Below are 16,029 nucleotides of genomic sequence, written 5' to 3'. Positions count from 1 at the left end.
CAGACAGATAGATAGATACAGTAGATAGACAGACAGATAGCTATAATGATACTTAATACCTTTTCTGCCTTTACTCTTATTGCAGAGCGTCAGTAAGCCCGAGTTTTTATGCTGTCGTGATCTATGTAATGTAATCAGTCACTCAGTCAATCCAGCCACATACAGAAAGAAATGAGACACAAGTGGGAGTATTCAATGATTTTTTTTTTTTTATCTTACCCAAATTTTGTCATTGTAAAACTACTTGCACCCATAATATTGTACACATCACACACAATACTCTTTTTACTCTAACTTAGCCTAAAATTGCCTTCCCTCCATCGTGAATTCAGAGTTGTGCCACTAGATTAACACAGGAATATGATGCTAGTCACGAAGAAGTGCTGTGGAAAGGATGCAGAGCCGAAGTAGTATCCTTTCCTGCCACTGCGTTCCGTGAAATAAGGTACACAAAGACGAAAATCTTGGCTAAGTTAAAGTGAAAAGGATATAGCTTTCAGACCTCTCTCAATGCATTGGAATTACTGAGACCTGTAATCACGTCTGTTAAAGTGACTCCCTAGCACCTCATCCTTAGCGATTTATTGTTGCATATGGCTGGTTAATATGATTTTCCACGTTATATATGAAGAGTATTGTGGTCATGATTTATGAGACACAAGAGGAGAGCAAGGTGTAGTAAGCGAAATAAAAAGCGATTTATTTATGCATACGGCTGGTTAATACAATTTTTTAGCCTTATATACAATGTTGCGATATTATAATGAGGTATATGAGACACAAGAAGAGAGCAAGTCGTAATAAGCGAAATAAAGAGCTTAGGAAGAGGTGTTAGGGAGCTACGGATCAGTCACAATAAGCAGGTGATCTGATTGGCTGGTCTTTAGGCCTATCTTAGCAGGACTATTGCAGCTACGAGCATGTGGGTGAGTCAAGAGGGGTGATGAAGGAGCCTTGCACACAGTGGGACCTCGACACCACAGTCTATGCATCCAGCCTCACCGCAAAAGTACAGTTATAGACATAAATAATCGACCCACATCCTTAAACTATACTGTACTAACGAGACGGCGAGTAATTACTATAAAACCCACTGGTACGGTCTTCGGAACCAAACATTCTCGTGACCCCGATCGTCCACCTCAGCATCTGCATCTCCGCCACCTCCAGCTTTCTCTTCTTGAACTTATTTATGGTCCAAGTTTCCGAACCGTATATCATTGCAGGCCTCACCACCGTTTTATATACTTTTTTTTTTTTCACTCCTGCGCTGATTTTTCTATCACATAACACTCTTGACATATCAGTTCACTTGCTCCATCCTGCCTCTATCCTACGGTTAATTTCTGCATCCAGTCCGCACTCAGCTGTTATATTCGAGCCCAGTTACTTGAATGTCCCATCTCTTTTCAGTTTTTCTCCTATCAAACTCACATCCTCCTGTTCTTCCCCATTAAAGCATAAATATTCTTTTTCCTACTAGTTTTAAGTCCTCTATCCTCCATTTTCTTTCTCCACTCCTCCAACTTCCGTTCTACTCCCTCGCGGGTGGTGTCTATCAGCACATCATCATCCGCAAACAACATAACCCACGGGTCTTCTTCAGTGATGCCTCTGCTCAAAACATCCACAGGAACTCAATAATAATAATAATAATAATAATAATAATAATAATAATGTTTTGTTTCACCTCTGAGCATGGTAGAGGTAAGTAGAGGGATTATAATAGTTCTAGGCCGACCTAAATACATGAGACTGGAAAGCAAGGTGCCTGAATAATAATAATTAGAAATGGAGTGAGTTAGACAGCTCTGGATTAATCTGACTGGGCCTAATTAGATGTGGCTGCCCTGACTGGGGTAACTGGCCATAAACTGAGAGAGAGAGAGAGGGGGGGGAGGGGGAGAGGGAGAGGGGTTGGGGGAAGGGAAGGAGAGAGAGAGGGGGAGAGGGAGAGGGGTTGGGGGGAGGGAAGGAGGGAGAAAAGAAGAAAGTCTGCAGCTACTGTCATGTTTAAACAAACTTCATCCATAACTAGTGTTACCAGGCAGTTATAGAAATAGTTGTCAAATTCAGGTTTAGTTGAACTATTAAACATATAGCTCAGTTATCCCCTTCAAAGTGCTCACCACCTACATTCCCACACTTATTCTTACGTTTCTGGGATTGATGGAAGTTTGGCTGCAACTCATCATGGTTCTCACAAGACCCCTCTACTCATCTTCCTTGAGGCTCTTCACACAGCTCGTCATTTCAAACTGAATGTCATCACTCGCGTCAGAGCGTTGTCCTCTTATCACAAGCTTCAGTTTGGGAAGCAGTCAGAAGTTGCATACTTCTAAGTCACATGAATAAGATGGATGTGGAGTTTTTTTTTTTTTTTTTCATTCAAAAATTGGTGATGAACGAAATCTTCCTGGTTGTACACGTTGCTGTGCAGAGGCAGCCACCAGCCATTCTCATGCTGGTATCGTTTGTCACATTGTAAAATGCAAATGTTTTTACACTTTCAGGTAGACAACTGCATTAAAGTAATACCTTTACGACCATTATTTTGTGTGCACTGATCTTTTCATGTCTAAAAATATAAGTAGCAATTTTGCAGTTTTGAATAGCGATTTTTTTTTCCGGGGGGGGGGGGAGGGGGCACGATTTTGTTCAGTTTTAAAATATTTGTAGCACCAGCCACGTTTCCTTCATCCAGTCTGATTCTCAATTCCTTTTTTCACACACAGGGATGGAGGTGTGTGAGACTAGGCTGCCAGCTGCGGTGGGCATCTTTCTGGCGCTACCCTGGGCACTGGGCACCATGGTGTATAGCGGGTGGCCTACATCACCTGGGACTGGCGCTGGCTGCAGTTGACTGGCACCCGCACCAACCTCATCATCTCGCCTGCACTTTGGTTTGTGTGTGTGTGTGTGTGTGTGTGTGTGTGTGTGTGTGTGTGTGTGTGTGTGTGTGTGTGTGTGTGTTATACAGTGAAGGAGGAAAAAGGAAGTGAGAAAAAAAAAAAAAAAAAGGCAAAAGAGAGCCACATTCCAGATCCGTTCATGTCGAGATGCCTGCACACATTGCGTTTAATATGCTGGAGGTCATAGGCAGAGGGAAATACACACTCGGGAAGACAGTTCTAGAGTCTAGAATCTGAAATTATTTGGCCATATGGAGAGGATGGAGAGTGAAAGACTGACTAGAAGAGTGTATGTGAGTCAGGTGAAATGGGAGTGGGGGAGGAGACCAAGGATGAGATAGAGTGATGGAGAGATACAAGTATGAGAGAGGGCTGTGACCTGGAGGAAGGGCAGTCAAATGTCAGAGGACAGGGTGACGTGAAGGCGATTTGTTCATGGCTGCACCATACAGGCTTAAGGCATCTGGCAATAGGTAGATAGACGGGCAGAAATAGCCTTTTTGCTACAGGTTCAAAAATGTAAAAGGGGCGTTTTCTTCTCTTGAAAACTGCTGCTCGATTTTATTTATTTATTCATATATATTTTTAGTCACTTACCGGTACGTCCTGCCACACTCCTAGGTAGTGACTATAAGTGAAAGAATGCCAGCAGGAACTCAGAATACAACGTACTGAGTGGCTATCGATCTATCTACCTATTTATATACCTGTCTATCTATCTAGAGTCAGTCGCCTTAATCCCGAAAAGGGTGGCCACGAAGAAATCGCCTCCATGTCGTCCTGTCCCTTGTCATTTGGCTGCCCGCCCTCCAACTCACCCCCTTCCTTTCATATACCTCTCCACTCCATCCCTCATCTCATTCTTGTCACATACATCTCCTAGCCAGTCAGTCATTCTTCATCCTTTCAACATGGCCAGACTATCGCACAGTATTTCTCTTAACACTTTCAGTCAAATCCACATCAGCACCACAACAACGACTTTGTCATTTTTCTGGCTCTCTCCATGTGACTGCTAATAATTTTCGGTAATTTTGCAGACTCCAGACTGTTCCTCCCCTGTAGCATATATATTTTTTTTTTTGGTGGGGGGGGGGTTTCCAGAGATTGTTAATGCATATAATTATTTCATTATCCTTTTGCAACCATGGGATTGCTCCAAAGGCGAAAACGTCCTCTGTTGGTAGCAGGAATGAAATTTCCAACAAGAACTGTGTAGTAGGAGGAAAAAGTAAATTTTCTGATGGCACGATAATTTAATATATGCAGGAGATATAGCTTTTCTTTTTTTTCTGTTTGTGAAAGTTAATACACGAGTCACCACAGCAGCTGGAGGTGCAGGGCCGGCTAGACCCAGCACGGCGGGGTCCGGAAAAGGCGGCACACATGTAACATTGCCGTGCGCTTTCTCACTACGGTATTAAATGTCTTGTTTCACCAGTGCGTGTGCAGGTTTATGGGGCTGTCATCGTGTACTTTCTCGATGCTATAATCCTCCTTTGTGCGAGTTTATGGCTGAGTCTCCAGTGGATTATAGTGCACGGCCACCATGACTAACCACTGCAGGTTCCGGTGGCGGCTCGCTATTATCACCCGACATATGTAACATGTAGCCGATGCTCCGGTTCTGAGCTAGATTTTGGCACTAGGTTCTTATTGTTCTTCTTCTTGTACAATACTTACCATCGTTGCATGCTTCCTCACTACAGTACTATTCTCACTGCTGTATTTCTGCTCTATTCAGGTCCATGGGAGAATCACTGCCGTGGCTTATAGTGCAGTGCCACCATCACCAAGCACTGCATGTTGTAATTTCATCGCTTGTTTGGTATAATCCTTGTCGCTGTGCTCTTTCTCACTTCTATATTCCCCCTTTATGCAGGTTCATGCACGAGTCAGCGCGATGGCTGATGGTGCAAGGCCGCCAAGACCAGTGCTGAGGGTTCTGCACAAGGCGGCTGGCTGCAACAAGGCCACACTGACCCCAGACACCCGCCTCATGGCACTCACGAAAAACTCTGGCGGGAGGTGAGGCACTGGGGTTATTTACATCAAGTGGAGGTGATGAATAGGAGCCTACACGTGGTGGTGCTGTGTATCCTGGATGGAGCGAAGCAGCTGTGATGTACACCCAGGAGCTAAACCTCCCCATATTCACTTAAACCTCGCCGTGGGGAAGGATCCTGAACCAACCCTGGCGAAGCACTGTCTGGCACTCTCTACCAGAAAGGAGTGTCGGTTCCCTAGACGGCGTACCACATGTACTGCACTGAACCTGTAGGGTGCCTATGCAGGAAGTCACTTCCCAGCGGTCAGCTGGTCTGCTCGGCCAGGCAGTTCAGGGTTAAGCAACAACAAGAACAATATGAAGTGGACATGAGATAAAGAGTCATGTACGGAAGTATGGAAGGGTGAAGAGTCTTGGGAAGAAGTGGTGACAGCGAGCATTCGGGTATGGAGAGATACACATGGAGGTCATTTTGTGGAGGCAACAATTCAAATGATAAAGTGTCAGGCAATAGATTGATAGATAGATGGAAAGGTATATAAAAAGACAGATAAGCGGAGGTTGAAATGAAATTGAAATATTTATTGTTATAAATGGTAGAGGTTTATTTTTTTTTTTTCAAGCGACTCGGTGGCAGAAAAAGGCGATATAACTACTACTCCTCTACATCATTTTCGTAGCGTTTTCTCGTAACTAGAACCATATTCTAGTGAAAATCTATGGTTACAGCGATTTTCTGGATATTTCTGTATTATGCTGCATTCTAGCGATTTTTGAGAACAAGGTTAGTGACATCAGTGGCTTATGAATTGGCAATACTTCTTGTTTGTAACATTGGTGGGAATTTAATTTGTGCTGTCCAGCTGATATTTTTACGAGATTCAGCAGGCTTGAGTCGGCATCCATATTTAAGGAGAATTAAGCAGTCAGGCACCATATTTAGGATCATTGGTATAACTTTAGAAGTAACCAACGTTACCGATTTTCATTATATTACGTCCCTGAACTATTCTAACCAAGACTTGCCTTTTAAGCCTAGTTTGAGTTGGGGGAGCTAATTTTGTAGGGATCGTCATGTAGTGGCTTAGGTTAGGCTATCGCTCAGTAGCGGATGAATGTCGCGCCATATTGGCTGGTGCAGGCGTGTGCACTCGGTCTGTCAGGCCCTAGGTTAGGTCAGGTTAGGTTAGGTTAGGTTAGTTTAATGCAGTTTGATCTTGATTTGGGGGGATAAACCCACTTTTGGAAATCTCACTGAAAATTACAGAAGGGGGATTTTCCCCAAAAAATGAAGGTCAAAACTAATTAAAACACGGTATTTTGCATTGGAAACCATAAAAATAATAATAAAAGAAAACGTTGGTTACTTCTAAAAATTCACCGGATCATTATTCGTAGACATGGTGTGATAGTTCGCAAGTATAGTTTGAAGGAGCTTGAGTAGACGCTTAGGAGATCAGAAGCGTAAAAGTGAATTGTTTATTTTTGTAAAAGTACTGTATACAGAGCACTATACAGCAGAATGAGGTGGTGGATCTTACTATACACCTCCTTCAGCAGATATTGATGCATACAGTCAGTGGTTACAAAGTGCATACAGCGTACAACGAAAGGTGGTGAATCTTGCCACGTCCTTTTCAGCTAATGGAGATTTACTGAGGATCGTATTTAATACGGTATTTAGCCTGCTGACAAATATAATTAATATAGTTTTTCATAACTGCAACCAATTGTATATGCAGTCATACATAGTCAGTAATAAGAACAAGGCTTTATAGAACCTTGCAGCAAATTCAGTTATTCATGGAAAACAGAAATGGGTATATTTAAAGACATAGGACCACCATATTTTGCAGTAATCTTCTGGTCTTCTCTTACCTTGCCTCTGTGTTGGTATTTTGTGAATGTGTTTTCAAGTTTCAACATTTTTTATTTCCTTCAAAAGTGGTGAAAAACATTAAAAACTTTGTTTGCTTACAGATGGATGGCATCTTGTGGTTTGTGAAGACAGACTGGTACCATCTTAGGACACCGTTTTTGAACAAAATACCCTTGTCACTGCCTATTTATCCAAACCTAATCAAAATTTTTGTAATAACCCAATCCTATCCTAACCAATTTATGCTAACCTAACCAAACTTATCCCAACCTAACCTATCACCTATGTATTCATATTTTCCTTGTTTATGTAGACTTATGTAGAAGTTCTAGAAGAGATTTTTCAGCCTGTAACTCTAGTTCTACATTTTTGCTGTGTGGTTGTGATTTGTATCTTTTTGCTTCCAGTGCATACAGTATTAAAGTTTAGTGGTGGATCCTCTTCATACTTCAAAATGCATTTCTGTACACCTTTACTATCTATCTCTATCTATTGCCAGACGCCTCAATCCCGTTTGGGGTGGCCACAAACAAATCGCCTCCACGTCGCCCTGTCCCCCGCCATTTCACTCCCCTGCTCCCAACTCACACCCCCCTCTCTCATATACCTCTCCACCCCATCTCTCCATCTCATCCTCGGCCTCCCCCTCCCTCTTTCCCCCTCCACCTCACTCACATACACTCTCTTCGTCAGTCTTTCACCCTCCATCCTCTCCACATGGCCAAACCACCTCAGTGTGTTCCTCATAACGCTTCCTATCACATCCACATCAACACCACAACGCTCCTTTATATCCTCATTCGTCAGCCTGTCTCTCCATGTGACTCCACAGGCGCCTCTTAAATAACTCATTTCCACGGCTCTCACTCTTGACTTGTGTCCTTCCAACAACGTCCACGCTTCACTTCCGTACGTTAGAGTTGGTATCACAATACTGTCATGTAGTAACTTTTTCACTTCCATGCTCACTTCCCTGTTTCTTATCACTGCTTTCAAAGAACCAGCAACCTTTCTTCCCTGCTGTACCCTTTCAAGCACTTCACCCTCCAAACCTCCATCCTTACTCATCACACTACCCAAGTACTTAAACGTACTCACATTTTCCAATTCCTCACCATCCAACCTCGCTGTACATTCACTGACTTCACCTCTCTCAAAGACCATCACTTTACTCTTCCCTACATTCACCTTTAGATTCCGTTTCCTACACACTCTCTCAAACTCATCCACCAAGCCTTGCAGCTCCCCTTCGTCTTCACTCAACAACACGGTATCATCTGCAAACAACAGTACAGGGAGTTTCCAAACACTATCCTCTCTCACCAGGGCCACTCCAACATCCACTACCCTACCTTGTACCTCTTTTATTACCCCATCCATGTACAGATTGAACAACCATGGAGACATGACACATCCCTGTTTCAACCCAACTTTCAAAGAGAAAAATTCACTTAGTTCACCATCCACACGCACGGCAGCCTTCGCACCATCGTACATACTCTTCACAGCATTCAACAACTTCCCATCTATTCCATATATTCTTAACACTTTCCACAATCCTAGTCTATCCACCCTGTCATATGCTTTCTCCAAATCCATGAAAGCCGCATACAACTTCTTTCCCTTCTCTAGAAACTTTTCCACTAAAGATCTAAGAATGAATATCTGATCTACACAACCTCTTTCCTTCCTAAAGCCTCCCTGTTCTTCTCTAACTAATTTCTCTGTTCTTTCTCTAACTCTGTCAATAAGTATCCTACCATACACTTTTCCTATTATACTAAGAAGACAAATGCCCCTATGATTACCACACACTTCTTTTTCCCCTTTTCCTTTGTACAAGGGAATAATTATACCTGACTTCCAATCCTCCGGGACTCTACCTTCCTCCCAGGCCAATCTGCACATCTTCCACATCCATTCTACTACTAACTCTCCCCCATGCTTCAACATTTCACCACACACTCCATCAATTCCTGGGGCTTTCCCTGATTTAACTTTCTTCATTGCTTCCACAACTTCTATCCTACTGATTTCTTCCTGTCTTCTCACCTCCCTCCTTCTCCCAGCCATTCCCCAGCCACTTATACTTGCATTACTTCCATCCTCCACGTTCAACAATTCCTTAAAGTGTTCTCTCCATCTGCTCACTTTTTCTCCCTTCTCCACTAGTAATCTACCATTTTTATCTTTCACTCCCCTGGTAACTTCACTTCCACCCTGTCTTACTCTTTTCACCTCTTTCCAGAACATTTTCTTACAGTCCCTCCACTTTACACTCAAATTCCTTCCAAATTCCTCATCCACTCTCTTCTTACTCTCTCTTACTAATCTTTTCACCTCTCTCTTCCTTTCTACATATAACTCTCTCTTCCACCTCTCAACTTCTTCCACGTCCCTATTTCTCATCCATTCATTGTATGCTTTCTTCTTTTGTGCCACAGCCCGTTTCACCCCTTCAGTCCACCACGCTGTTCCTTGCACCCCCCTCCGTCTTCTCTTTCTTCCACACACCACATCACATGCTGCACATATTTCTTCTGTAAATATTCTACACACACCTTCCACGTCCCCCATCTGCTCCAACTCATATTTGCCCAATCGTTCCTCCACTTCTCTCTTATACTCTGCCTTTTTCTCATCCTCTTGTAACCTTTCCACTCTCCTTGCAACTACTCCTTCCTCTCGTCTTTCCCTTCTATTCCTCCATCTTACTTGAACTTTAACTCTGGCCACCACCAAGTCACCACCTTTACAAAGTCACTAAATCAGTTCATAGGTAAATAAGGAATTTTGTTAATTTTCAAGAGGTGGCCCTATGTCTCGTTAAGGAGTACCAAACAGAAATCTATCTGTAGCCAGGTGCCATAATACTGTAAAGGGTGGCCGTTTGTCTTTGAGTTAGTTGTTTTATGAGGAGGGGCGTTAACCCTCTGCCAACCCACTTATTGACATGTATGGTTTGGTTATGTAGTTACCACCCAGTGTTGTAAATGGTTTCCTGGCTTACAGGAAACCATTAGGCTTGTCTCTCAATGTAAAGCCACCAGAAAAAGAAAGAATAATAATAAACAGTGACAGGAAAGATGAGAGAAATAGGAAGAGAGGAGGGTAGCCAGAAAAAAAAATGGTAAAGATGAAGGAAGAGGTAGGCAGCACTGCATCAAGTGAGTGGATGATGGTTGTCACCACCTACCACCAACAGAAATCGCTTTTAAAAAAACTTATCTAATTGTGGCTTCTGCTAAATATTATCCAAGACATGTAACTCCATGTTAGCTCAGTTGATGGCCAAGTGTCCAGAAGTTGGAGAGTTGGTTATGGCTAGTAACCAAGGAGACTTATCCCTACATCACAACTAAGGTTTATCAAAATGTATGCAGTCATGACAGTATTGAAGATGCTGGAGTGGCCCAATTCTGTCAGATGAAAATAAAGCCAGTTTGCTGTTACTTCACCTTTGTACAGTAGCTAGTTGGAGAGGACATACTGGATAGGTGTAGGATCCTGAGAGTGTTAACATTGGTCCTATGAATTGCCCAAACAAACCCAAATAATTGGGAAAAAATGCATTCTGACCTAAATTAATATCTAAATAAGGGAGAAAAAATAAATACCCAAGTGAAGGAGAAAAACATCCATATTCGTACCATATCATATTGTTTATAAAGGGCCTAATGTACATCCATACGTTGGCCGTGGTCACTTAATGGTGCTTCTTCATGCCATTTGATCTCTGGCAGCCTCCCTGTTTAGTCCCTTATCCCTGAGGTCACACTGTGACCTCGTGCCGGGTCTTTTTCGGTCTGTCACTCGCAACCTTAAGCCCAATGCTTGGACTTCTACCTTCCGCACCCAGTTGTTATCTTCCATCCATTCCACATGCCCAAACCATCTTAGTCTACTTATAAAAATGAAGCAGAAAAAAAAAGGAATCTAACAAAATATTAAGATTAACCTAGATAAGGGAGAAAACAAAAATGGACCCATATAAATAACCAAATAAACCTAAAGGAAGAAGAAAATGCCCACATGAACATTATTGAATAAATACCTGATAAAGCTCGTGACCTCAGTTAAGAAAAATTACATAACCCCCCCCCCCCAAAAAAAAAAAAAATGACAAAGGAAAACAGAAATGACTAAATATATACCAAAATGAGAACCTAAATGAAGGGGGGGGGAAAAACAAGTGAAACTAAATAAAAAAGAGCTGAACCCAAATTTAAGAGACAACATCCAAGAGTGAACTTAAATAGATGCCCAGGTAGACCCAAATGAACTTAAGTAAATGGCTGATTAAGATGATTTGCCCTTGTGGTGAGGATGAAGAGTGGGACTGACAAGAATAAAGTATCTGTGTGTGAATAAAATAGGGAGGGGAAAGGGGAGACAGGATGAGATATATGAGGGAGGGGGTACAAGATTGAGGGAGGGAAACATATTGGTGGTGGACAGGGTGGCATGGAGGCAGTGTGGACTGCAGGTGAAAGGCAGCCTCAGCCTGCAGTCCATTTCCTCCTTTTGAAGGATAGGCAGGAAGTTTAGGATGTTTGTATTGTACTGTATATATAATGGGGCAACTGGCCCACCCATTTATATCAGTGCCACTACATGAAGGCAGCCTGTGAGTTAGAGCCAGGATTCCAGGGGCTTGAATGGTGTGGTAGTGTCACAGGGTTTGCTGCTAATATTTCTACCAGTTCTGTATTTTCCTTGTTTCTGAGGCAGGATGATGACTATGAAGTACTGTAGTACAGTACTAACTCCCATTTCCAAATACAGTACTGTATTCAGTTTACAAAATCCTCCACTTTCTCAATTATTTTTTTCATGTTATTAAGGTGTTGATATTACATGTCCCCACACAGTCAGTGCATATGTTCAAAGACAAGGTTATTTTGTAGACATATATAAGAGCAGATAATCAATTGTTAATGCAGGATACCTCAATGCATTTACAGTTGGTGGTGCTCTAGATTGTTTATTATGTGGTTTTCTCATAGGTATCAGATTCCATTGTGCAAAATATTTCATTTTTTCATAAAGCCTTTGTAAAAAGCAACGGCCATACCACGTTGAGTACACCGCTTCCCGTCCGATCAGCGAAGTTAAGCAACGTTGGGTCTGGTTAGTACTTGGATGGGTGACCGCCTGGGAACACCAGATGCTGTTGGCATCCCTACATGTCAAGTGGGGTTGGTGGAGGATTAGTGCCCCTCCCTGTAAAACAATTAACTCTAAGCCATTGGCCACCCCGTCTGGGATACATGGCGTCTGGCAATGAATGAATGAAAATAAGCATTTTGGATTTGAGAGTCTGTACTGAATTGTTAATTGGATTTTTCTTTTGTAACCAGGGAAGAAACCATGAAGCTCCTGATGTGATGAATTTGAAGCTGTGGTTGACATTATGAGATCATCTGCAGGCTACAGTGTTTATGGATTTGGTGGAACCCTTTACCCTCAAGGTTAGATGTGTACCCCTTTTCATTAGGTGTGTGTGTGTGTGTGTGTGTGTGTGTGTGTGTGTGTGTGTGTGTGTGTGTGTGTGTGTGTGTACAGGCGAGATCTATAATACAAGCATCTGCTTTATGAGAAACTGATGATTCGAGAATGGTCAGTTTAGACCCAAATTCGGTGATGTGAGCAGGGTCAGTGAACCTAACCCTATTTTTCCCATAAGTTATGTACTTCATAATACAGTACAAGTTTCGCAATCATTTTTTCCGATCCGTTATATGAGTACAGTATCCGCTGTCTGAGTAGTCCTCCATTAACACATCTGATTTATATAATGTCTGTATGTGTGAGAACATTTTGTGTAACCCTCTGATTGGCTGTTGATCTGCCACTTCATCCTCAAGGTTAGATGTGCTGTACAGTATTAACCTTGTCCTAGAATGCGTGTGCGTGCATGTATGCAGGAGAGAATTTTGTATGACCTGATCTGCTATTGATTTACTTTCTACTGTACTCTATTCAGTGTCCCAACTGGTGCTGATGAGGAGCATACAGTTGGTGGCACTGTGTACCCTGGGTGGAGCAGCTGAGGCATCCACACAGGAGCCAAACCCCCCATATTTCCCTGCATCTCACCATGGGAAGGACCTTGGTTCAACCCTAGTGAGGCGATGTCCACCCTGAGGGGGTGCTGGTTCGCAACACAGTGTTTGTACTTTACATGTAACTCTGACCTTGATGATGCGCTGTCAGCCACAAAGGGGCACTGGTTCCGTACATGTGTAGCTGTGCACTATGCTGTATCTGTAAGATGGTCCCATTGATGCAGTTGCTTACCCGTGACTGACATGTCTGCTCGGGTACACAGACCAACTTTTAATCAGCAACAGCAATAACATCTGTATAAATTTTGACAATCACTTTCCTGGTCTGCGCTGCTTATGCCACTGAGCTCATTTTGTCTTGACAATATGTAACCTCTCACTCTTTTTTTTATAATCTTTTTTGCATTCACCATCCAAATTGCAAGGAATTAAATTTACATTGTAATGACACTACCTATTGTATAAGAAAAAAAATAACATGCACTAGATATTAGACAGTGGTCATTTGAATTAGATAATAGTGATTGTCGTAGGAGTGACTGTACTTGGTAATGATGTACATAAGTGTGAATGTTTGTGCATTTGAGATACCTTATGATGATTGGAACTTCTCCATTGTATTCCAGCTGTTAGAAAGTGCTTATGCCTGTGAGCTGGAGTCAGGATTCCTGGAGCTTGAATGGTGAGTGACTGAGAATGTCTATCTATCTATCTATATCCAGATACCTTAATCCTGCAAAGGATGGCCACAAATAGATTGCCTCCATGTTGCCTTGTTCCCTGCCATTTCACAGCCCTCTCCCAAATGTACACTCCCTTCTCTCATATACCTCTACTCCATTCCTCCATCTCATCCTCAGTCTCCCTCTCCCTCTCCCCCCTTCCACCTTACTCACATGCACTTTCCTACTTCATATCTCATTCTCCATCTTCTCCACATAGCCAGACCACCTCAGTGTATTTCTCTTAACATTTTCTATCACATCCACACCACAACGTTCCCTCACTTCCTCATTTGTCAGTCTCTCTCTCCATGTGACTCCACATGCTCCTCTCAAATATTGGTAGCTCATTTCCACTGCTCTTGCTCGTGACTTGTTTCCATCCAACTAGGGCCAAGCTTCATTTCCATACATTAAAGTGGGGATCATAATACTGTCATGTAGCAACTTTTTTTTACTTCCAGGCTCACTACTGTACTATTTATCACTGCTTTCAATGAACCAGCAACATCCTCTTCCCTGCTGTACCCCTTCAAGCACTTCATCCTTCAAACTTCCATCCTTACTCATCACACAACCCAAGTACTTATACGCACTAAGATTTTCCATTTCCTCCCTATCCAGCACTGTGCATTCATTGACTTCATTTTGCCCGAGACACCTCAACTTTACTCTTCCCTACATTCACCTGTAGAGTCCATTTCTTACATATTCTCCCAGACTCATTCACCAAGTCTTGCAGTTCCCCCTTGTTTTCATTTAACAGTACAGTATCATCTGCAAACAGCAAAACATGAAGTAAGTCCCTCCATGTACAAACTGGACTGCCATGGAGACGTGACACATCCCTGTTTCATACTAACTTTCAGATGGGAGTGTGTACCATCAAATTAAGCACACTTTTGGTCGTTTCTTTTTTTCCTTCTTCTTCTTCTAATTTGCTCTTTGGACCCTACCTCACCTCATCGTTATGTGGGAAGAGGTCTGGATGATGATGATGTTGAAGTTTAAAAGTAGGATGATTATAATGACTAGAAATTGTCCACCTTAATTTGGCAGAGATTCATGTCCTTTTTTTTTTTTTTTTTTTTTTTTAATAGCACAGTGGCAGAATAAGACAATACCACTGCTCAACATCGTTTCCAAAGCACTTCTTCATGACTAGCACCATTTTTTAGTATTAATCAGTTATTACAGCCCAGCATTCAAGATGTAGAAATGACAGTTTTAAGCCTTGTCAGAATGTGCAGATTCCATAATATGTAAAAGCTACTGATTATGATGTTGAAATAAAACTTAAATACATCTGTAGCCAATTATCTAGATGTGTGTAAATGCATGTCACCCCTGCAATGGTGATGATGATGATGATGATTATTATTATTATTGTTACTACTGTATTATTAGTAGCAGTAGTAGTAAGAAAAAGGGGTCAGGATGATGATCATGAAGTGGATGATGATTACTGTATAAAGTTATATTGCTAACTATATTTTTCTTTTTGTAGATAAGGAAGAATCTATGAAGCTCACGAGAAATTGAACCAGTGGTTGCCACACTACAGGGTTAACTGTAAGCTAGTGTTTATAAATTTCATGGAACCCTTCACTTTCAAGGTTAGATGTGTTATTCTTTTCACAGAATGTGTGTCTGTGTGTATGTTGGAGAATATTTTGTATAACTCTTCTACACACTTCAATCCAAAAGTTCTTTACCCAAGGGCAACACCTTAGCCCTTCGGGGATACCTGGCATAAAACCAGTTTTTTTTTTTTTTTTAACTCTGTGATCTGGTAGTGATTTACTTTATACCGTACTCTATTTTAGTGTCCAAACTGGCATTGATGATGAGCCTACATGTGGTGGCACTGTGTATCCTGGGTGGAGCAATCCACTTGGGAGCCAGACCCCTTCATATTTCCCAACACCTTGCCACAAAATGGATCTTGGTCCAACCCTGGTGAGGTGCTGACTACCACACAGGGATGCTACTGCCCTAATAGCACACAAGGTCTGTTCAGAAAGTATTCGACCTTAGGCTCTTAAAAAAATAAATAGCTAACCTTTTGATTTAGGGCACTAATCCCCCTCAAAGTAGGCCCCTCCTGGTTAGACACACATAGCCCAGCGTTCTTTCCACTGCCTAAAACATTTTTCAGAGTCGGTTTGTGGTATCTCCTGCTGGTGCTTCGCTGCATTCATCATGATCTCATCTCTTTTCCCAGTACGGAACCCTGCAGCAGAGTTTTGAGATTGGGACCAAAGTCGCACATAGCCATGTCTGGTGAGTAGGGAGCCTGCTGGACCTGTGGGATGTTGTGCTTGGCCAAAAATTCTTGAATCAATTGAGAAGAATGGACAGGGATGTTGTCATGCTGCAGCTTCCAACTTGCTGCTTTCCAAAGGTCTATTCTCTTCCACCAAACTGCGTCACGAAGATG

At 42.3% G+C, this 16,029-nt stretch overlaps 1 non-coding gene across 1 annotated transcript; it reads left to right on the top strand.

Moving 5' to 3' along the window:
- The first annotated feature begins 11,859 nt into the window (after window positions 1–11,859).
- On the top strand, window positions 11,860–11,978 carry LOC145391985 (5S ribosomal RNA). The gene has a single exon (XR_013895927.1). It is a non-coding gene; the product is annotated as a 5S ribosomal RNA (ribosomal RNA).
- The last annotated feature ends 4,051 nt before the right edge of the window (window positions 11,979–16,029 follow it).

Source organism: Coenobita brevimanus, chromosome 20, assembly GCF_032717465.1.
Source record: "Coenobita brevimanus isolate Jiangsu-jjx chromosome 20, ASM3271746v2, whole genome shotgun sequence".
In the NCBI taxonomy this organism is placed as follows: Eukaryota; Metazoa; Arthropoda; class Malacostraca; order Decapoda; family Coenobitidae; genus Coenobita; species Coenobita brevimanus.
This window is presented reverse-complemented; position numbering and strand designations above follow the sequence as displayed.